Source organism: Protopterus annectens, chromosome 14.part0 (genome assembly GCF_019279795.1).
Source record: "Protopterus annectens isolate FY-2018-M chromosome 14.part0, PAN1.0, whole genome shotgun sequence".
NCBI lineage: Eukaryota > Metazoa > Chordata > Ceratodontiformes > Protopteridae > Protopterus > Protopterus annectens.
Genome location: NC_056748.1, coordinates 176,679,927 through 176,702,486, shown reverse-complemented (window position 1 = coordinate 176,702,486; position 22,560 = coordinate 176,679,927). Strand labels below are relative to the sequence as shown.

Below are 22,560 nucleotides of genomic sequence, written 5' to 3'. Positions count from 1 at the left end.
ATGAAAGTAAGATAAATATCCTTGAAGGAAATCGTTAAACTAAATGAAAATGTTGTGGGGGACTTGTTTTGTCAAAATGCACAAGGGTATAGGGATGTTTTAAGTAATATTGACAAATATGTAGAAAAAAGTATACAACCGAAAACTAAGAAGTTAGCTAGGGATATGAAGGACTACAAAAACAACCAGGCCTATGGGGTTGTCAAACATGGTCATGAAAATTATGTTGAAAGCGCCATAATTGTAAATGATGATTATGTTAGCGGTGGCGTCAACATCTGGAGTGTTTTAGACGAATACCCACCGTTGAGGAGATCAGCTCGGCTACAGAACAAAATGGAGGGGAATTTAACCAACCAACACCATGTTCCGGATACAGAATACCAGGGACAGAGACGGGCGAACAACCATTGGAACAAACCATGGCACAATTACAACAACAACAGAAGGAGATATTAAATGACTCTGATATTGATTTTGACTGTGATGCATGTGAAGTTACATCTGGTTTTCCAACTACTGCTATGTGTTATGCAGAAGCATGTTTAAATAATGAGAAACTTGTTGTCACAGTGTAAAATCCACACTAAATCCAATTTCAGTGTCTAGAATTATAGTGCCTTTGATATTAAATAATCTCATCATGACGTTTTGTCAAAAGGTTTTTCATTTATACCTAGCTTTAGAACAAATATGGTTGATGTATTCACTAGTGTCAAAATGTTTGCGAGGCAGCTTAATCTGGCCCTCTATTTCAAGGGTAACCCTAGTGTTGTTGGTCATCAAAACAATGAGGGGTGTTTAAAAAGGAAAAGTGTATTTATACCCCCATGTAATAAGGATGTGGCTATTTTTGAAAAACTGTGTGTTAAGGGAATTAAGAATGCAATCAATACCAAATGGGGGGGGGCAAACTGCGTTTCAAATTTGTCTATACAAGAGAAAGATGCTTTGTTTGAGTTAGCAGAAAATAAAGATTTGAAAATCATGAAGCCCGATAAGGGTGGTGGTGTGGTGATTATGTCCAAATTTGAATATATAGCTAAGATGCAGGAAATATTGGACGACCACACCACCTACCAAATGATATCTACCAACGAACTGCATATAGCATATCGTAAAATTGATCTATTTTTACTTGATGCCTTATTTCAAGGAACACTGACTGAGACAGAATTTAATTTTTTAAATGTGGAACACCCAGTCACACCGGTCATTTTTGGTATCCCGAAAATACATAAAGGCACTAGAGATCCTCCTTTTAGAGCTTTAGTTTCTTCCTGGGGTTCTAAGACTGAACCCTTGGCTGCTTTTGTGGACGAAGGGATTCAGAAGGTTGTCGCTGGGGTTCCACATATTTTGAAAGATTCTTGGCTTTGCTTACATAGACTTGACAGGATATCAGATGATGGCACTGAATGGTCCTTCTTAACAATAGATGTCATCAATTTATTTACAGTAATCCCACAAGATGTAGAGGTTGAATATTTCACATAAAGTTTGGTTAAAAGTGGTGAACTAAATGCTGCTAAAATAAATATAATGACATCAAGTATGGAAATGGTGTTAAAGAGCAACTTTGTGACATTTGAAGGTGAAATGTTTCAACAAATGTCAGGTGTGGCAATGGGGGCAAAATGTGCTCCTGGATTTGCCAACCTGGTTCTTCTACATTGGGAAGAAAACTATGTATTTGGTTCATATAAAGACAGGACTGCCCTTTATAATAGATTTCTAGATGATATACTAATATTATGGAAGGGCAGTGAGGATGATGCCAAGTCCTTTGTTGAATATTGAAATAGTACTACTACTTTTTTCAAATTTACTAGCAAATGGAACAATAATGAGAGAGAATTTTTGGATATTAAACTGACCAAATCAGGAAATATTTTACACAGTAATATTTTTAGGAAGAAGTCCCCCAGTAATTCCCTGTTACATTACAATAGTTGCCACCCCCAACACCAAAAAAGAGGAATAGTAAACGGCCAGATGGTAAAACTTTCTAGACTGGTGAGTGATGATGACACTTGTATTAAGGAAGTGTATACCCTGATTGGTTTCTTTATGGATAGGGGATACCCATTAAAGATGTTGTTAAAAATTAGAAATGAGGTTTTGGAAAAGAGGAGGAGCATATATCAACTTATTTTGAGGGGTAACACCACAGATATGGTCCAAAAGAACAACACCCTTGAAGGCAAGGTTTTAATTTTGAAATACAATAGTCAAACGTGTGGTGGTGTTAAAGTGGTGAACAAAACATGGGACACAGTATTTAATGCAACTTTGAGGAAGGATTTAGGAAGTTTCCCCAAAATAATCTATTCTAGGAGAAAGAATATCAAAGAAATCTTGGAAGGAAATAGAATTATATACAAGTGTTCCAGGATGCATAAGTGTGGAACTTGTAAATTTTGCAGGTTCATTAATGAAGGACCTTATGTAGTGGTGTCCAGTTATTTCAAGACCATAGGGTGCCCTGGTAGGTGCAGTTGCAACACACAGAATTTGGTATATATTGCCACCTGTGTTAATTGCAATGCATTTTATGTGGGCAAAAACTGTCCGTAGGTTAAAGGATAGGATTGCAGAACGTCTGAGGCCATCAAAAACCATGACATACACAATGCATTATATATGCATAGGGTACACTGCATTGATTTCAAGAAATTCATTTTCTATGTGATTGACAGTGGGATGTCTTGAAAGAGGTGGTGATGTAAGGTTGCGGGTGGAATTATTGGAATATAAATGGCAAATAATTTTGGGTGCAACAACCCCACCAGGTCTGAATGAATATATTTCTTTAAAGCCTGTTATGAGGGATATTGCTAATAGAATTTAGTATAAACAGGTGATTACTAGGTATCTTTATATATATATATATATATATATATATATATATATATATATATATATATACATATATATTTTATTTAGTTCACAACATCAACACATTTTTAAACTACTTATTATTTTATTTTATTTTATTTACATGTTTTTATGTGAACATTTGGGAGATGCAAGTTTAATATACTATTGACAAGATGCTTTTTCCAAACCAATTTTCAAGTTAGGGCGTTAATATTTTTTATTGTGCGTGGATACACTCAGTTGTTTAAATTTCTGTAACTATTATATAATTGTTTAATAATGTTTTTTATTGGTTGATTGAATAATTGGTTGTGTATTTGTGTATTTAAAGTATGGTATGGATAATTTTCACTTACTCTGAAGAAGCCATTTGTAATGGTGAAAGCGCTTAGCAAGTGAATTTGGATGCATTTGGATTAAAAAATTCTGCCTAGTGCTTTGGACGTGGTTCTTTTTTGTTCTTTACTGGTATGAATTATAGCCTGGTAATGCAGGGATGCTCTCTGGAGCTTTGAACCAGTTCCCTGTCATTGCACAGATGTCGATGTTCTCCGTTTTAAGGAGTGCCTTGAGTGAGTGCATTTTGAGGTTTAGACGTCTAGCATTGAGTAGCATTACCCTCAGAGTTTACTTGCTTGTACCTGTTACGGTGGTGAATTTGTCATTTGAACCTTGCCTAAGAAAGGCACTATAGGGGTGGCAAGAGCCTTAGCCAGTATCCAGAATCCCAAGGGCAACAGGTGCAGGCCATCTCTGGCAAAGCATCTTGGTCTGTCGATCATGTCGTCCCAGGCAGACAAATACTGGATCCCCTTAGAATGACACCAGAAGCTTAGCCAATTGTTGAAGTCATTCATTTTGTCCTTGTACTGTGGTATCATTCTGTGTGATGGCAGGATGCTACTCAGGGTTAGGATCATACCTGCCTGGGCTACAAGATCGGAGAGCTCCTCCATGTCTCTTTTCATGTAGTCCAGGGAGGTACGTCTCCGATCATTCACACCAACATGGACAATGACAGTGTCATATTTGTACTCCAGAGAGGATGTATTTATACATCCAGAGACCATTTCCCAAGGACCAAAAGGCATTAAGGCTACTACTGCCAAATATCCTACCCCTTCTGATAGGGACTTTAGAGCTTTAGACAGATGGGGTAAGAAGGTATACACTTCTGCTACTTTGGCCATTAGGGCTTTAAATTGCCAGTTTCATATGTTAAAATATCAGCTGCATATTATGGGACTACTTAAACAGAAAATGATGTTGATTCCTGACTGTTTTCTGAACACAAAGATTTGCAAGAGTTGGTGTATGCTGCTGAACAAGTTGGTAAACATACTTTGCAATGTGGTTTTGATGCTTTAGAAGCATCTTGCATGGCTGCTGTCACTGGGTCTGTACTTAGAAGGCATGCCTGGCTTAAGGAACAAAACTTGCCAGATCATGTTAAAGCTAAATTACTGGATGCACCCTTAAACCAAGACCGCCTTTTTGGCAACAAAGCAGAAGTCCTCAAAAGGATAGAGGAAAAAGCTAAAGCTATGCAAACTGTTAAAAGATTTCTTGCAAGTACAGCCTCCTAGATTCAGTAGGCATTGGCCTTCAATGAACTGGTCATTTCCAGTCCTTTCCAAGCCTTCTCAGTCCAAACCCAGGAGCAGCAGACCATCAAGACTTCAGTCTCAGGCTATGCACAGATCTAAGCAGTGGGGGGCTCCCACTTCCAAAGCAGGGAGTAAGTAGTAAGCCACCCCCTATGGAAAAACGGCACAATGACTTATCCTTAATTCTTCGAAGCCCTGCAAAACTACTTGCTCCCTTAGGAGGAAAGCTCACCCTGCATACAAAAAACTGGAAACTCATTACCCAGGACAAATGGGTTTTAAACATAGTTTCCCTAGGATACAGATTCCACTTCCACTCACTCCCAACCCCAAGTGGATGGCCAGGACCCCCCCCCCCAAAATCAGTGGGTGGAGGCCCAAAAACAAGTTCTCTCTCTCTCTCCTCAGTATCAGCGCTATTCAACCTGTCCCAGCAGAACAAAGGGGACAAGGTTTTTATTCAAGATTGTTCCTGGTTCCCAGAAAAGAAAACTCCTGGCGTCCTATCCTGGACCTGTCTATTCTCAACACCTTTCTGGTGGTTCCAAAATTCAAAATGCTAACTCTTCAACAGCTTCTTCCTATGCTAGCCAAGGATGCCTGGCTGGCAACCCTAGACTTAAAAGAAGCTTACCTGCACATCCCAGTAAGGGAGTCCTGCAAGACAATACCATGCACTTTCAGTTCTCTGCACTTCCCTTTGGCTTATCCACTGTGCCCAGGGTATTCACAAAGTGCCTAGCTCCAGCCATTGCATTTTGCAGGCAGAGAAATATTCAGTTTTACCAATACTTGGACGATTGCTTGATTCAGGCAGAAAGTCAGGACTTGCTATTACAACACCTGGCATTTGTGCAGAGACTTCTAACCTCTCTGGGGTACACCATCAATGAGAAGAAATCACACCTAGTACCCTGCCAACAGATTGTAGTCCTGGGAGCAAGCTTGAACACAACTTCCCAGATGGCATTCCTCACACCGGAGAAACAAGTTTATTTGACAACCTACTTCAAGCTACTGGCCACAAAAAAACAGCTATCTGCAAGGAAAATCCTGCAAGCCCTGGGGTTCATGGCCTCTTGCATTCTGTTAATTCCATATGCAAGACTGCATATGAGGAAACTTCAGTGGTATCTAAAAAGTCTATGGTGTCAACATTCTCAGGACCTGGAAACAATGATTCCTATCATTCCTTGTCTTAAGAGCAGAGTTCCTTTGGTATGCAGAGGCCTGCTACCACATCAAGGGACTCCTTTTCACTTTACCCGCTGCTGCCCAAACCCTAACAAAAGACGCATCAGACTGTGCATGGGGAGCTCACATGGCAGGGCAGTGCATTCAGGGCAAATGGAACCCAAAACAGATACACCTGCATATCAATCAAAAGGAAATGTTAGCTGTACAGAATGCTCTGACAGCCTTCAAAGACCTTATTCTTCCAGGACAACTATTGCTAAAGACAGACAACACCACAGTTATGTGGTGCATAAACAAGCAGGAGGGAACCCATTCCTACCCACTCTGCAGACTAGCCATGGCTCTGTGGAACACAGCCTTGAGCTACCAAGTGAACCTGCAATCTCAGTTCCTGCCAGGCAAACTAAATTCACTGGCAGACAACTTAAGGAGAAACTGGAACCCAAAATATTCAACCTCTTTTTGAACAAATGGGGGGACACCAGAGGTAGACCTGTTTGCCTCCCCTCAGAACTACCCATTGAACAAATTCAGCACCAGAACTCCCCACAGTCAAGCTTGGAAAGTGGGTGTCCTGTCCTTTACCTGGGAAAGCCTCTCAATTTATGCCTTTCCCCATCTGTCCCTCCTCTCGAAGGTTCTACTAAAGATCAAACAGGACAAGCCAAGGACAGTACTGATTGTCCCAGACTGGCCACGCCAGCACTGGTACCCCCTTTTGCGCAGTTTGACAGTGCTGCAGCCATGACACCTTACTCAGACTCCTTCCCTGCTGTCCCAGCAGGCGGGCCAGATTCTGCACCTTCAGCTTCAAACCCTGAACCTTGCAGCCTGGCTAATTCCCTGAGCTCACCTCTAGCAACCCTCAGTAAGCAGGTGCTGGATATCATTCTTGAGACAAGGAGGCCTAGTACTAGAAAATCCTATTCAGAAAAGTGGAAAAGATACTGTTCCTGGAGGCAGGCTCAGGGAATGGGCACAAAGGTTCCCAGCTTACCTCATATTCTAGATTATTTACCAGAAATGCTCCACAAGGGCCTATCTTTCTCTTGAATTAAGATTCATGCCTCTCCTATCTCAGCACATTATAATACTGAGCCACCCCTCTTCTCTCATCCCCTGCTAAAACAATTCCTTACAGGGGACAAAAATTTAAGGCCCCCCAGGAGAGCTCCCACTCCAGCCTGGGACCTTAACTTTGTATTGGAAAAACTCACTCTTCCCACCTTCGAACCAGCTGTTTCTTGGAAACTGTTTTTTTCTTGGAAAACAGCTTTACTTCTAGCCATCACTTCAGCAAGAAGAGTGTCTGAACTGCAGGCCCTCATGGCAGTGTAACCCTTCATTATCGTCCATGTGGACAGGGTTTCCCTCAGGACTAATCCATCCTTTATGCCCAAGGTGGTGTTTAGTGTGGCTCTAAACCAGTCCATTCATTTGCCTACTTATTTCCCTAATCCTCAGAATAAGGGAGAAAGGGATTCTGCATTCTCTGGATGTGCACAGACAGCTTAGATTCTATTTGGACAGAACTAAGCCTCTCAAAAAATCTGACCAGCTGCTAGTTAGCTTTGCTGCAGGGGCAGAGGGGAAGGCCATTTCAAAGCAAACCATTTCCAAATGGATAGCCCATTGCATCCATCTGTGCTATAAGCACCATGGAAAACCTATCCCACAGGGGATAAGATCACATTCCACCAGGGCTGCATCTACCTCTACGGCATTCCTTAGAGGAGTCCCTACCAGGGACATCCTGGAAGCTGCTACCTGGAGCTCAGTACATACTTTCACCAAGCATTACCACCTGCCTGTCTTTTCTAAATCCAGAGCTGGATTTGCCACAGCAGTCTTACAGGGCCTGATTGCTAGCCCCTAGTGCTCTTTAACTGCCCTCCACCCTTCCTTAGCTTTGGGAATCAACCCAAATGTAATGACTGCAACAGTGAAACACGAAGAACATAGTACAGTTTTGTACACTTACCATAAATATAGATGTTTGATTGTATTCACTGTTGCAGTCCTGATTACACTCCCTCCAGCCCCCTGACGTCTCTTGGCTCTACCTTTCCTTCTAGTCTGACATATATTATATCATGTGTATTTTCTTTTTGCTGGGGGTGTTCCATACCATATACTTGCTTCCTGTTGTGGGGGCACCTGACATCTGGGGCAAGAAAAACTGATGTAGTGGTGTCAGCTGCATGTTTTATACCCCTGGCAACCTGACGTCATGGAAGAAGCGACAGCATCTGACACAGAAATCCGAAGACTCTGGTATTCAAGCCGGCTGAGGGCTACCTGCAGGCAGATAACCCAAATGTGATGACTGCAACAGTGAATACACTCGAACATCTACATTTATGGCAAGTGTACACAACTGTACTGTCTTTAGGACTGTCTGATTCCAAGCAAATTACTACTACTTGGATATTTGAAGCCATTTCTTTTTGTTATTCTTTTCATAGCAAGAGCCTTTCTTCTTCTGTTAAGGCTCATCCTACTAGGGCTGTGGCTTCTTCTGGTGCTTTTTCAAGAGTTTGGATACTAACTGTATTCTTGAGGCAGATACCTGGATTTCTCTGCATATGTTTACCAAGCACTATAAATTGGATGTGATAGAACCAGCTTTGATTGAGCCGTTCTTTTTGGGTTCCTAGAGGGCTCTGTTGGTCCTTCTGCTCCCAGTCTTTTCCTGAGCTTTTGCACTCTCCCAGTTATAAGAATACTGCTACAGTGAAATGTAAGGATGTACTGCAGTTGTGTAAGAACTTACCATAATTGTTTGTGTCCTTGTCTTCACTGTTGCAGTATTCACTCCCTCCCTCCTCTCCTGGTTCTTTTCTCCTCTGGATGTACTTGTTACCTCTCTACTTCTTGGATTGACGTTCCTACTGGAGCTCTCCTTTCTGAGGATGGTATGTCTGGATGTCACCTTGATGCCCTACGCTATACATGGGGAACTTACGTGTGACATACAGCAGACCTTAGGCAACCTAAAGGTATTGGTATACTGCCAGGATGTAGGATCCCTATTGTAAGGAATACTGCAACAGTGAAGGGAAGAACATTTACCATCATGGTTGGTTCTTACACAACTGTACTGTATTCCCATAGAACATGGTGATTTAAGATTACCTGATTTGAGTGGATAATTTAGAGTTATGCTGTTAAGGCTCAAAAACATGACAGAAACAGAAGGTTACAAATGAAAATGGAAAGAGATGATGATAATGTGGTAGTCGGGAGTGGGGGAGAGGTTGGTGTTCAAGAAATAAAGTGCAAGTAGGATTTTGGATGTAGGTCCATAAAGAATATTATAGGCTCATAGTTACTTACTAGGCTGTTGATTTGCAAAGATCTTTTGAAGCTTAGCCATACATTCCCATGAAGGTTTAGCACTTGTATGTTAATTGTGAATAAGCCACAGACTAACAGAAGATTTACCTTGCACCTATTCATAAGGCAAGGGTGCTAAGCCAGGGAAGAGTTTTGGTTACCATCCATTTACCCAGATTATGTTTGAATGGTGTGAGAGGTAATTGGCTTTATTTGAAGAGGAATACATTTCCAAAAAAAAAAAAAAAAAGTGGTATTCTCTGTGATATCAATCCTACCAGTATGCTTTGTTATGCAGCAAAAGACATTAATATCTCTGTTGTGGGTGTTTATGCCTCCACTTAACGTGTGAATGTACAGTATGTCTGACAAGACTGGGTCTGTTGAAGTTCTGTACACAAGACAGAGATCACCTCCTCAGTAACCTGCATGCCACCAAGGAAAGGGACATGGCTTTGAGGTGATCCACGTTGTTTTTATGGTTTAGGCCCATGATTTTTTTTAAAGCAAGGGAGTTTAAGTTGTGTCAAATGTTTGGACAGGTACATACATAAGGGGACAGTATATTTTTATTGGCCTGATGAATGCAAAATACAGTGAAAGTGTCACATTCCTGGACCTGGCACTTTTTTATAATAGTGGATATGTGGTAATTGAAGGACAGTTCATTGTCAGCATAAGTTTCCATGCCCCTAACTATTGAATCTGTTTCCAGGGGGGTGTCGTCTATATGCTTCCTGCATTCAAAAAGATGTGTTTATACATTTCTTGACGTTTAGTTTTAGTCCATGGTTTTGACACCAACTGTTGGTTTGGAAAATACCCTCTTGGGGAATCTTGGTATCTTTTGGATGAGTTTATGATGGCACCAAGTTTACAGTCATCCGTAAACTTGTTCAGCCATAAACCCTTAGCAGTGTCTTTGACATCTGAAAAGTGCCAACTGGGAAGTGGCACAAGAATAAACCCTGGGATAAACCGCTAGTAACAGGTTTTTGGAGAAGATATAGCAGCCCACCTTAATTTCCATGGTTCTGTTTGTGAGTCAGTTTGCTTTTCAGTGAGTTACTTGGGAATTAACATTTAGCTAGGATGGTTCACCTACAAACTGTGATATCATGTTAAACACCTTTGTGAGGTCTAGATATGCAGTGTTTACTGCTTTGCCAGCATCCCATGGCTTCATTAAACTTTTAGAAGAAGTCTTTCAGGTTAAGAAGGCAGGATCTACACCTTACAAATCCAAATTGGCCTAGGTTGAGAGTTTGTAGGCTACCTATGTCTGTGTTCATTTATTCTACAGTAATCCTTTCTTTAGCCTTACAGATGGCCAATCTTGTTCATTAATTTCTGTGAATCTGTTGATACCCCACTTTTGTGCAAGGGGGTGGCCATTGCTGTCTTCCATTAATCTAGCGTAAAGCCTGTTTTGGAGGGTGACTTTGAGAAGCCTCTGAAGGAGATATTGAAAGGTCCTGTTTCAGGCTGGCAGGTAAGCAGCCAGTATGTTATCTGTCTTTATGGAAGCAGTTGTGTTCTTCATAGTCAGTGTTGCAGTACTGATTCTTTGGTTTTGTTGTCATACATAAGCCCAAAACAGCCCAATTTCCAGAGTCTTTCTATCATTCCTAGCCGACAGATGTCAGAAGACCAAAGTCTGGACATCAGGGTATGAGAAAGGGCGCCTGTTGGCACTTGATGAATGAGTTATTTCTAGCTGTACAGTCTGGATCAGACATTCCTGGTCCTGTGACTCCTAGGCCTGAACCCTGTGGGGCAACCCCTTGGGAGGCCACTGTGGTCTCCATTCTATCTGCCACTGTTACCATGACAGATGTCAGCCAGGTCTGAGGTTGCTCAGCAGACCTCAACTTCTGACTTTTGTGTTGTGGGTCTTGAGGAAGATGTCCTGTCTATGTTGACCAATCACATCTTAACTGAAGTCACGGACGAATGTAACATCAGGTGGACACCTAAACCGAAGTGTACCACTTAATTTTCTTCACCCCCCCCCCCACCTTCAAACGCTTTTCAGGCTGAAGCCCAAGACCTCCTAAAAATAGCACAGGATTTCGGCACCTTTTTGCTACTGAACCTTCCCCATCGAAAAGAAGCAGGGATGTGGCTTTTGAGGAAAATTCTGATTTCTCAATGTCTGAAGATATCTGCCACCACAAACTTATCCGGATTCAGACTTGGGAGGTACTCTCTTCTGCCCCCCCCCCCCCCATGGCTTTTCTTTCAAGGATACCCTTCGTAGTATGAAGGAGGCTTTCAGTTGGTAAAGTAAATAGTTCTCACAAGCTCAGACTCATTACAGGGAACTGCTAAGTTTACCTTCTCCCAGGCCACTGGCTATCCCTCCTGTACACACAGTACTGGATGATATCTCTGAAGACATTGCTGTACATCCTGATTTTTTCTCCCATCTGCTCCTTGGAAACCAAACCGGTTTTAAGATAGTGCTTGAATCTTACAAGCACATTTATGAAATTCACAAGGCTAACCCCTTTGTAATATCTACTGAAGCCACAAAAGGTGTACATAAGGGGCCAACTACACATCCCTTACCTAATGATGGGGAGAGCAGGCTATTAGACAGATTTGGGGAAAAAAACTTATAATTCAGCCGTCCTTGCAATAAGAGAATTAAATTTCCCAATTCCATATGTTAAAGTACCTTAAATCTCTCTCTAGGACAAAATTCTAGGTAAGATGGACTCTATTGCAGATAGAACCTTATCAAAGGAAATTCAGGAGAGAGCATGGGAAACTTTACAAGTCTCCAGGCACTCCCTAAACTCTGGCTGTGATGCTTTAGATGTATCATGCCAAGTAGCTGCCACACGTTCTGTTGTCAGTAGACATGCATGGCTGAAAACTTCAGCATTTGTCAGATCAGTTCTAGGCTGAAGTACTGGATGCTTCACTAAACAAAGAATTCCTTTTCAGGCTTTCAGCTGATCAGGTTTTTGAGAAGCTGGATAAGAAAGGAAATCAAATAAAAATTATGAAGTAATTGTATCTTGTCTCCAACACCAAGGGATAGTGGGAATTACCCATCAAAACCCTGGAGTCCCACCCCAGGCAAGGCAAAGCAAGGGGTGGTCTTCCCATGGCAAGAGACCCAGGCAACAGGGAGCTCCAGAGATCCCACCCAGCTCAGAGACCAACTGTAATTATTTTCAACCCCAGTGTCCCATACCTCTACCCAACATCCCCTCCGAGCATCTAGCTGGAAGACTCTTCTTTTTCCTGAATCAGTGGAAAACCATCACAAATGACTAGTGGGTCCTCAGCAAAATAGAAAGGGTGTACTACATTCATTTCAGAGACATCCCACCCTTCTTGGGCATTTCAGAACCACCAAAAGAACAGCAAAGTGGCTTACCACCTATCCTTGAGGAACTACTTCACCAATGATCCATTCAGCCTGCTCCTCCAGGTTAGGAGGGAGAAGGGTTGTCCTCTGGTATATTTCTAGCTCCGAGAAAGAAGGGCACTTGGAGGCCTATCTTGGACTTTTCAGAAGTAAATGCATTTCTCAGTATCCCATAGTTAAAAATGCTTACTTTACAAAAATTACTTCCAAGATGCCTTCATGGCCACTCTGGACCTAAAACATGTTTACCTCCATGTCCCCATTGCCACAGAAATACTTGAGATTTGTAGCAACAGGCTCTCCATTATAATTCTGTGCTTTTACCATTTGGATTGTCCACCACGTCCAGAGTTTTCACAAAATGCTTAACTCCTATGATAGCACATTACAGAACTCTGGAAGTTAATATTTACTCCTACTTAAGACGACTTTCTCATTCAGAGAATATCCACAGAAGACTCTAGATGCTTTGTAGATTACTGTAGACTGCTTTCAGAAGGTTGGTCTCACTTTAAATCTTAAAAATTCAGAAACTCTTCCTCAAACAATGATCCTGTTTTGGGAACCCTCATAGATTTGGCCCAACAGAAAGCCTTCCTTCCCAGGACAGATATCTTTCCTGACAAACTACTTGACCAGTCGGCTTCCGAAATAACACATCTCAGCAAGGTAATATCTGAGGATTCTATGATCCCACTTTACAAAACTACACATGAGAAAACTTCAGTGGTTCCTAAAATACTTGTGAACAGCATTCTCAGTCCCTAGATACCATATTGCCTCCTCTTCTATGCCTGAAGAATGAGCTCCTATGATGGAAGAACACCACAATGTAGATTTCAGGGCAAATTTTTGTTTACCAGAAGCATATGAGACCATCAGCACTGACAGTACAGACATAATTTGGGTAGCTCACTTAGGATCCTTGAAAGTGTAGAGCATGTGGACGCCAGATACAAGAAAATATTCTCAGGCTTAAATACTTTGACAAAGTTTATGTGAAAAATAAGTTTATAAAAAATGATAAGTAATATAGCTTAATGTTAAAATATAAAGTAGTCACCTAAAAAAAAAATTCCTTCGGTAAACATCATTTTGCTGAATGCAACTTCAAGACTGAGGCAGTGCTAACATTGTCATTTAGCTTTGGGTATTTTGTTGCATTCTTTCTAAGTTTTCTTGTCTTATAATTTGAATTTTAAAACAGTTGAACATCAATAATTGTTTACTTGGCCTTGGTAGATTTTTAGGTCAAATTGTTACTTCTTACTACAGTTGAAGTAATCTGTTCATGTCACTCAACCCAATCTTCTAATTAACTATTTAAATGCATTAGGCTTGCTTGCTCTGTTTGGTTCCGATGAAAGTATATGGTGGGACGAAGGTGCCTAACACCACTTTGCTGTTAAACCAGTTTTTTTATAAGTATTTATATTTTTTGGAGTGTTTTTATTACTTGATGTTAAGTTGTCTATCTCGCCTTCATTCTTGCTGGATGGGTTCGGAGCCGACCTCGGCTCCGACTCGGCCACTCTAAAAGCTCGAGAGTTGGTTCCACCGGCTCGAGGCTCCCCTTATATCCCACAATGCTAGGCGAGAGTTACCTTAGATCTCGTTTGCCGCTACAGCTTCGAGGTTGGTTGCTTCTACCGGTTCCTGGTGAGTGTTAGCTTTTTATACAAAAAGTTACTCTTTTTTTTTTTTTTTCCCCTTTTAACTTTAATTCTTCCTAAATTAGTGTAGGATATAGATCTTTATCCCCGACCCTATTTTTCCCCGTTTTCTTATTAAAAGAACCGTTGGTTCTACCCTTGGACCTTTGGGCTCGACTTGGCTAGGGTGTGTTTGTGTAGTTATTTTAATTTTTTTGTGTTAAATTATTAGTATTTTACTAAAATTGTTATTATTTTTAGTATTAATAATTTTTTCTGACAGGGTATAACTGTGTGTTTGGGTGTGTGTTAGTGTACACCTGTCAGTTAGGAAAATGTCAAAGGAAGCAAAGGTCTCTGGATTCAAGAAGTGTGATGCGTGCTGTCAGAAAATGTCTCTGACAGACGCTCACACTTGTGTCTATTGTCTAGGGCCTTTGCACCTGCAGGACTCCTGTGCTGTGTGCCATGGCTTCAGCCCCAGGGTCCTGCAGGAGAGAAAAACAAGTTGATTCTGAGAGGCTTGTTAAAACCAGAGGATTCCCTGTCAGTTTCAACAGGGAAGCCCTCTAAGGCATCGAGGTCTTGGCTCCGCTTCTGAGCCGAGACCTCAGGTTGTTCAACCTTTGCCTTTATCGGCTCCGCTGGAGCCGATAAGACTCAGTCCACAGTTTCTGTGGCTTCGGCCGAGGTTATCGGCCGAGCCGAGGTTATCGGCTCCGACAAGATTCGGAGCCGACAACCAGAAAGAGGTCTAGGTCACCTTCTCTTGGCTCCGTTCATTCGGCTCCAGGATCTCCCCTGCTGTCTGAACGGAGCCAAAGGTCTCATTCCTCTAGGTCATCGAGGCTTTCCGATCATGACCTTCAGAGGGTGGTGAGTCGACTACTTAAGTCCGAGGCACTAGCCCAGATGCTTCAGAGCCCGACTCATCAGTCGGTGCCTGCCCCGTCCATCAACTCTTTCCTCCGACTCTTTTGAGTTCGAGCCGGTCGTCGAACCGAGACTGGTCACTCGAGCCGAGACAATTGTCTTCGGCCCGTCCGGCTCCATTTTCTTCCATGGAGGAATCTCGGCGCCGGACCTCCTCGTCGGCTCCGAGGGTGAGTGGCATCGGACCCTTGTCCCGACCGCCTCCCTCTCCTCGGTGCTTCAGCGCCAGTGAGTTCGGCTCCGACATCGGCCTCGGAGCCATCACTGTCGGTGCCGAGGGGTCCTTAGCTCCTCGGAGCGGGGACCTCTGGCTCTGCCTGACAGGGGTGCATTCGAGGTCATGCGGAGTGTGTTAGAGCCTGGCTCTACTCCACAGTCGGCTCCGTCAGCCCCTCCCTCTATGCTGCCTCAGGGTAAGTCGACTCACTCCCTCATCCGCGACCGCAGAGAGCCAGCGCCTCAGGGGCCCCTTTGGGATTTCATCCTCTTCCGAGGCCTCTCCTGATTTGGCAGAAGAGCCCCTCGGAAGAGGAAGTGCAAGAGGAAGCACATTGACTCACCTGAGTCTATCACGCCGGACACAGATCTGGATGATTCTGAGGGTTCTCCCGTTCCCCTTCTGAAGATGTCTCATTTGCAGACATTCTGGAGATCCTTAAACAGAGGGGAAATTGGCCAGCCCTCAACCCTTCGGAGGACGAATCTGTGTATCTTGAGGCGTTTGGCTCTCGCCCTTCCACCTCCTGGGTGTCCCCCTTCGACCCCCATGCAGGTGGTTGCTAAGAAGGCATGGACGGCTCCTGATTCAGTGGACCCCACTCCCAGGAGACCCTCCAAATTCATCACAGCTCCATCAGACAAGCAATTTTATCAAAAGGAGTTTCTGTGGATGCTATGGTGGTAGCTGCCGCCACAAAGAAGGAACTGGCTGATCCTTCAGTGCCTGTCCATCCACCTAACAAGGAATCTAGGTCCATGGATAGGTAATGGAAGCGGATGTTCTCCTCAGCGACATTTACCATGCGTTCGCTGAATTACCTGTGCCATTTCACTCGTCTTCAAAGGGACTTGATCAAGGAAGCGAGTGAAATGTTGAAGGACCCTACAGCTGCGGGTTTCCAAGAGAAAATGAACACGCAGCTGGCTATCCTTAATTCCATTTCCAACTCCTCCATGCGCCTCCTCTCATGCGGCCGATGGAGCGAGCAGAGCCGCAGGAACAGGGGTAGCCTTACGTAGGCACGCCTGGATGCGGCTATGCAACTGGAACCTTTCAAGACGTCTTTCACGAACTCCCCTTTTGATGGATCATCTCTTTTTGGTCCTCAAGTGAAAGAAACCCTGACTAGGTGCGAGACTGATGGCAAGACCCTTTCTGCCGTCGAAGTCTGTTTTTCGACTCCTTCTAGGCCTTACTCCAAAGGCCAGAAGGGTGGAAAGATGTGGTTCCGTAAACAATCTCAAGGGACTCGCCTGACGACAGAGTCGCTTTCCTACCAGAGGCAGAGGTGGGAATAACAATGGTAGACGCCCTAGGGGCAGGGGGTCCGCCAGAACCAGGGCAATCGGGAAGCCTTTCCTGACAAGCCCTTTCAGCATCCCTGAGGTGTTGCCCGACTGCCCATCTTCGAGGCAGTCGGGAAGATTGTCGCTGTACCCAGAAGCCTGGCTATCCCTGACTCAAGACAAATGGGTACAGTCCATCATTCAAGGCTATTCTATCCCCTTTCTTCGCTTTCCAAATCAGTCAAAAATCCCTTCCAGATGTTCCACCGCTCAAGGGATATAGCAGCTTTGGAAATTTCAAAACTGCTTGCAAAAAGAGCAATTCAGCCAGTGTCAGCAGACCAACAAGGATCCGGAATCTACTCAAGGTTCTTTTAGTTCCAAAGAAAACAGGGGACTGGAGACCAATTTTGGATCTCAGTATCTTGAACAGATCAGTCAAGAAAACAAGATTTCGGATGGTCACGCTGCAATCCATTCTTCCCCTATTGGGAAAAGGAAACTGGATGTGCTCTATAGACCTTCAGGACGCGTACTATCACATAAAAATGAACAGACGCTACAGAAGACTCCTCCGCGTCAGGCTGGGAACCAGTCATTTTCAATTCAGGGCCCTGCCCTTTGGTCTCACCACTGCCCCGGTGTTTACCAAATGCATGGCAGTGGTAGCTTCTCACCTGAGACGACAAGGATTCCAGGTGTTTCCATATTTGGACGACTGGCTTCTCACAGCTCCCACCAAGCATCTCCTTCTGATGGCTAGAGATTATACTTTTCGTTTGTCAAAAACTGGGTATTTCAATAAATTGCGAAAGTCTGTTTTGTCGCCTTGTCGCACTATTACCTACATAGGCGCAAATTTAGATACTATAAACATGTCTGCAACGCTAACGAACCAAAGGATATCAGACATTCACAAATTGGTGTCACTTCTTCTCAACAACAACAGAGCCAAAGCCAGGTTAGTTCTAAAGGTGTTGGGAATCATGGCAGCGCCATACCTCTCCTCCCATTGGCCAGATACCACATGCGGATCCTTCAGTGGATGCTTTTTCTCAATGGTCATACCAGGAACTTCCAATGTCTCACACCATTATGATCACGCAAGTGTGCAAAAGCATCTCATGTGGTGGATGTCTTCCCCAGCTCCTGTCGGAAGACCATTTGTTCCACCTCCTCCGGTTGCTACTCTGACAACGGATGCCTCCCTGATCGGGTGGGGGGCATTATCAGGGCAGGACAGTCCAGGGCACATGGCAACCAAACGAATGCCACTTGCACATAAATGTTCTGGAGATGAGAGCAGTGCTTTTAGCGTTGCAAGCCCTTCAAGACTCTCTTCCCTTGGGAACGATTGCAATCCAGACAGACAATATGTCTGTAGTGTGGTACATCAACAAACAAGGCGGAACCAGATCATACCCCTGTGTCGAGAAGCACTCAGACTGTGGCAATGGGCGATTTCTTCTCAGCGTTTTCTGATAGCAACGCACATCCCGGGAAGTCCAATCACATTGCGGACAAGTTGAGCAGAGCTATACTCATGCCTCACGAGTGGTCTCTGAAAGACTCTGTAGTGAGAGAGATATTTCTCAAGTGGGGTCAGCCTTGCTGTGATCTTTTTGCTACTCCCCAAAACAGCAAGTGCAGAGAATACTTCACTCTATTCCCTTTACCAGGCCAACCCAGCAGAGGCGCCTAGTCCAAGTTTGGCCCCGGGACTTCTGTATGCATTTCCTCCTTTCCTCTGATCTCTCAAGTAATACAGAAAGCTATCGCTCAGAAGGCCTCATTGATCCTCATTGCTCCTTACTGGCCTCGACAAGTGTGGTTCCCCTTTCTACATCGCTTTCTCTTGAGCGACCATGGCATCTGGACCTAGTTCCAGATCTTTTGATCCACCAGTCGGGTCAGTTTCATCGCCTCCTCTCCTGAACCCACTCTCTGAACCTCACTGCTTGGTTCCTCCAGTTCCAACCGTAGCCAGGCTTCCTCAATTATCTCACTCGGTTAGAGATATATTGATAGCTTCCCATAAATCTTCCACTCGAAAGATTTGAGTAAGTGGAATCGCTTCTCATATTGGGCACAAGGAAAGGACATAGATCCTTTCACCGCTTCCATCCAACTAGTCCTTGATTTTCTAGCTGAACTCTTCCATGCAGGTTCATCTCCATCTACTCTTAAGGTTCAATTGGCAGCTATTTCTAATTTTCATGTGGGCATTTCTGAATCTGCCCTAATGTCCCACAAACTTTGCAAAGCCTTTTTGAAAGGAGTTTTTCTTCTCAGACCTCCTATAAGAAATCCTCCTTCTCCTTGGGACCTAAATTTAGTTCTTGCTTCTTTGATTCTTTCCCCTTCGAACCTGCAGCTTCATGTTCCTTGAAATTATTATCATGGAAAACTCTCTTTCTGGTGGCTATCACATCAGCTAGAAGAATTTCAGAACTTCAAGCACTCAGTTGTCGTTCTCCTTATCTTTTGTTCCATAAGGACAGAGTTTCCTTACGAACTAACCCGTCCTTTTTGCCTAAGGTGGTTTCAACATCAAATCTAAACCAAAGCATTGACCTCCTGTCTTTTTCCCAGAGTATTCAAATAGGTCTGAACAAAAATTACACTGCCTGGATGTTCATCGTCAATTAAGGTACTACTTGGACAGGACGAAACAATTCAGAAAATCTGATCAGCTGTTTGTCTCCTATGCGGAAAGCAGAAAAGGACTTCCAGTTTCAAAGGTATCATTATCCAGATGGCTAACGTCTCTGATTACCCTTGTTTATGAGATTAGACACCAAAACTGCCTAATAAACCTAAAGCCCATTCCACCAGAGCTTTGGCTACTTCTTTAGCCTTCCAAGACAGACTGCCTATTGACACCATTTGTGCAGCGGCTACTTGGGCTACTCCTCACACTTTTATTTCCCATTATAAGTTGGATTTAGCTTCTAGGCATAGAGCTAATTTTGGTTCCACTGTTCTCAGGAGTCTGTTCCGTTAGGCCACCCAGGACAAGGTGCTAGGGACGCGGTCCCATCCAGCAAGAATGAAGGCGAGATAGACAACTTAACATATAGAAGTTATGTTCTTACCATAACGTTCCATGTTAGTTGTCTTCTTCTCGCCTTCTTCTTGCGCCCCACCCTCCTTCCCCCTGGCCTGGACAGACCTAGAGGAGTTGTGATCGTGACCTCTCTTTCTACCACCTCTTTCTTAGTCATATGCTACTGTGCATATTTCTTATTTCAGGATGTAGGTCACCCTTTTCTTCCTGCTGTTAGAGGTGGATTCTATTTACAGTTATACTGTTATTGATATAAGCTGGGTTAGCTTACAAACGAGATCTGAGGTAACTCTCGCCTAGCATTGTGGGATATAAGGGGAGCCTCGAGCCGGTGGAACCAACTCTCGAGCTTTTAGAGTGGCCGAGTCGGAGCCGAGGTCGGCTCCGAACCCATCCAGCAAGAAGAAGGCGAGAAGAAGACAACTAACATGGAACGTTATGGTAAGAACATAACTTCTATTTTTTAATAATTGCTGCTTAGTTTTGATTTTTGGTTAGATTACTACTATTCTGAATTGGTTTCTGGATCCGACATTTCTGGTGCACACTGACTTTGGTTCACATTTAGGTGGCTTTCATGACCTTTGCTGTGAAGGAACAGTGTTGTTAGTTTGTATCTGAAAGACACTGGGATACCAGGAGGTCAAATCACGCGGCCTATCCCACCACTTCTTAATCACCTACACACAAAAGATTGCTAGAATTGAAGTTTCCAAGTTAGTTAAAAAAGCCTAGGTTGTAGTCAGAACAAAGGTAGGTTTTGTCTGACAATCACAAAGGATTAAGACTCTGAGGTGTTAGTGAGATGCTTCCTGTAATCCAGGATAAGATTTCATTTCTGTTAGATGTTCTTCATTCCACATTGCTGCAGTCTTAACTATTGGGTAGTCCGCTGTCCAGTCGGCCCGAATACCAAAGTATATGGCTGACGTCGGTCAGGGCGCATTAGACTGACGTCAGTACGTCAGGGTACTAATGCGCATGACCGACGTCATATCCTCAGTCTTTTTTGCCGCATGGTCCGATGCAGAAGCAATTTTGCGAGTGCAGGTTGGCGTTCTGAAAGTTTCTGAAGTCAGAGTTTCAGACCGAATCAAAGTTGGCTAAGTACCCCGTTGGGGAATATTTTGGTTTTCTTGCCTCAGTATTTAACCGGATGTCAGAAAAAGTGAATAACTGTATTTCTTGTGGGAAACAGATACCTCATAGGGATTACCATACTTTGTGTATACCTTGTTTAGGGCCTGAGCACGACGTTGTTGGATGCCGCTCTTGTGCTAGATTTAACAAACGCACTATTAAGAGAAGGTTAGACTGTGCCAGGTTAGTTTTGGGAAGCGTAATTATAAAATGCCGTCGGATGCTCCGCCCGCTTCGGCCAAAAAGCGCAAGGACAAAGCAGCAAAGCCTAGAGTGGAAGAACCGACAGTCCCAGACGTCGGTTCTTTAGAAGGCTCAGTGGAGCCGGAGGTTCTGCCAGGAGTTTCTTTGGAGTCTCAGGGAGAGACTTTACTGTTACAGGATGTATCCTCTCAGGAAGTAGGCCAGGCTGAGAGGGCTTCTCAGGTGGCTGTTCTTCCCTCTCTTCCTAAGGTGGTTAGAGCCTCCCCTTCTGTTTCCAAGGCTTCTTTGAGAGGCAGGCCAAGTTTAGCTTCAGTGGGAGTTTCTCCTAGTGCTTCAGGGTCTTTGCCTAAGAAACATATGCTTAAAATGGCAGAGGATTTGATTACTATGATTAGAGGTTCTATGCCGCCTCCTGATAAGAGGCCTAGGGTGGAACCTGAGTTTGAGAGTTTTGAGCAATGTTCGAGGCTTCTGAGTCTTGACTGAAGACTTGCAGGAGTATCCTCCTTATTCTGATTCTGATGTGGATGATTCTACTCCTTCCGCTTCTCCTCCTGAGGATTTTTCATTTTCAGAGACTCTGCATTCCATGAGGGAGCATTTTAAATGGGAAGGTCAAGATTTCTCTGATTCCAGGAAGAGGCTTAGGGAATTCTTGTTTTTACCCCAGCATAGGCCTTTAGCTATACCTCCTGTTCTGAATGTGGTGAAAGATGTTTTTGCAGAGGCTTCCCTCAATCCTGATTCTTTGCCTCCTGCCCCAGTTAAACCGGATAGGTACTATAGGGTGCCTGAAGCTCATAAGTATCTGTTTAAGAGTCCTAGGGCAGACCCAGAAACTGTCTCTCAGGGGCCTAAAGGTGTGAAGGCCTCTGTTGTTAAAAATCCTGTTCCTCCTGATAAAGAGGCAAGGGCTTTGGATAGATGGGGAAAGAAAGTGTATACTTCTTCCACTTTAGCCATGAGGCGTTGAATTGTCAGTTTCACATGTTAAAATATCAGAATTATCTCCTTTCACAATTGAAATCTAAGGTGGATGCTCTGGCAGAAGGTATTGAGTGTAAAGAGTTGCAGGATTTAGTTCATGTGTCTGAACAGGTGGGTAAACATTCCTTGCAGTGTGGTTTTGATGCTGTGCAGGCCTCCTCGAGGGTGGCTGCCACTGGTTCTGTTCTTCGTAGGCACGCCTGGTTGAGAGATCAGAATTTAGCTGAGCATGTTAAAACAAGGATTTTGGATGCTCCTTTACAGTCTGATGTGTTGTTTGGTTTGCCTGTGGAAGCAGTTTTAAAGAAAATGGAGGACAAGGCTAAGTCTATGCAAACTGTTAAGGATTTTTGCAGGTGCAGCCTCCAAGTTTTGTAGAAATTGGCCTACTAAGGGATGGACTTATCCTGCTTATGATTCCCAGTCTAGGGGTAGGTCTAGACATGGTAGGGGCAGAGCTCAAGGTTCTTTTAGGCCTAGGACAGGAGTTCCCCTGCTCAGACTTCTGGTGAGGGCAGGGGTCAGTCCTTTCGTAAGCAGACCCAATGACCTGCCTTTTCAGCTGCCAGTACATTCTCGCCTGGCAGCACCTTTGGGAGGAAGGCTGTCTCTTTTCAAAGAAAATTGGGATTTAATTACCCAAGACAGATGGGTTCTGGATATCATTCA

At 43.7% G+C, this 22,560-nt stretch overlaps 1 protein-coding gene across 1 annotated transcript in view; it reads left to right on the top strand.

Annotated features, from left to right (window-relative positions):
• The window catches only part of RC3H1 (ring finger and CCCH-type domains 1), a gene marked incomplete in the record, with an annotated part of 3,590,040 nt that overhangs the window by 1,462,637 nt on the left and 2,104,843 nt on the right, over positions 1–22,560 (top strand).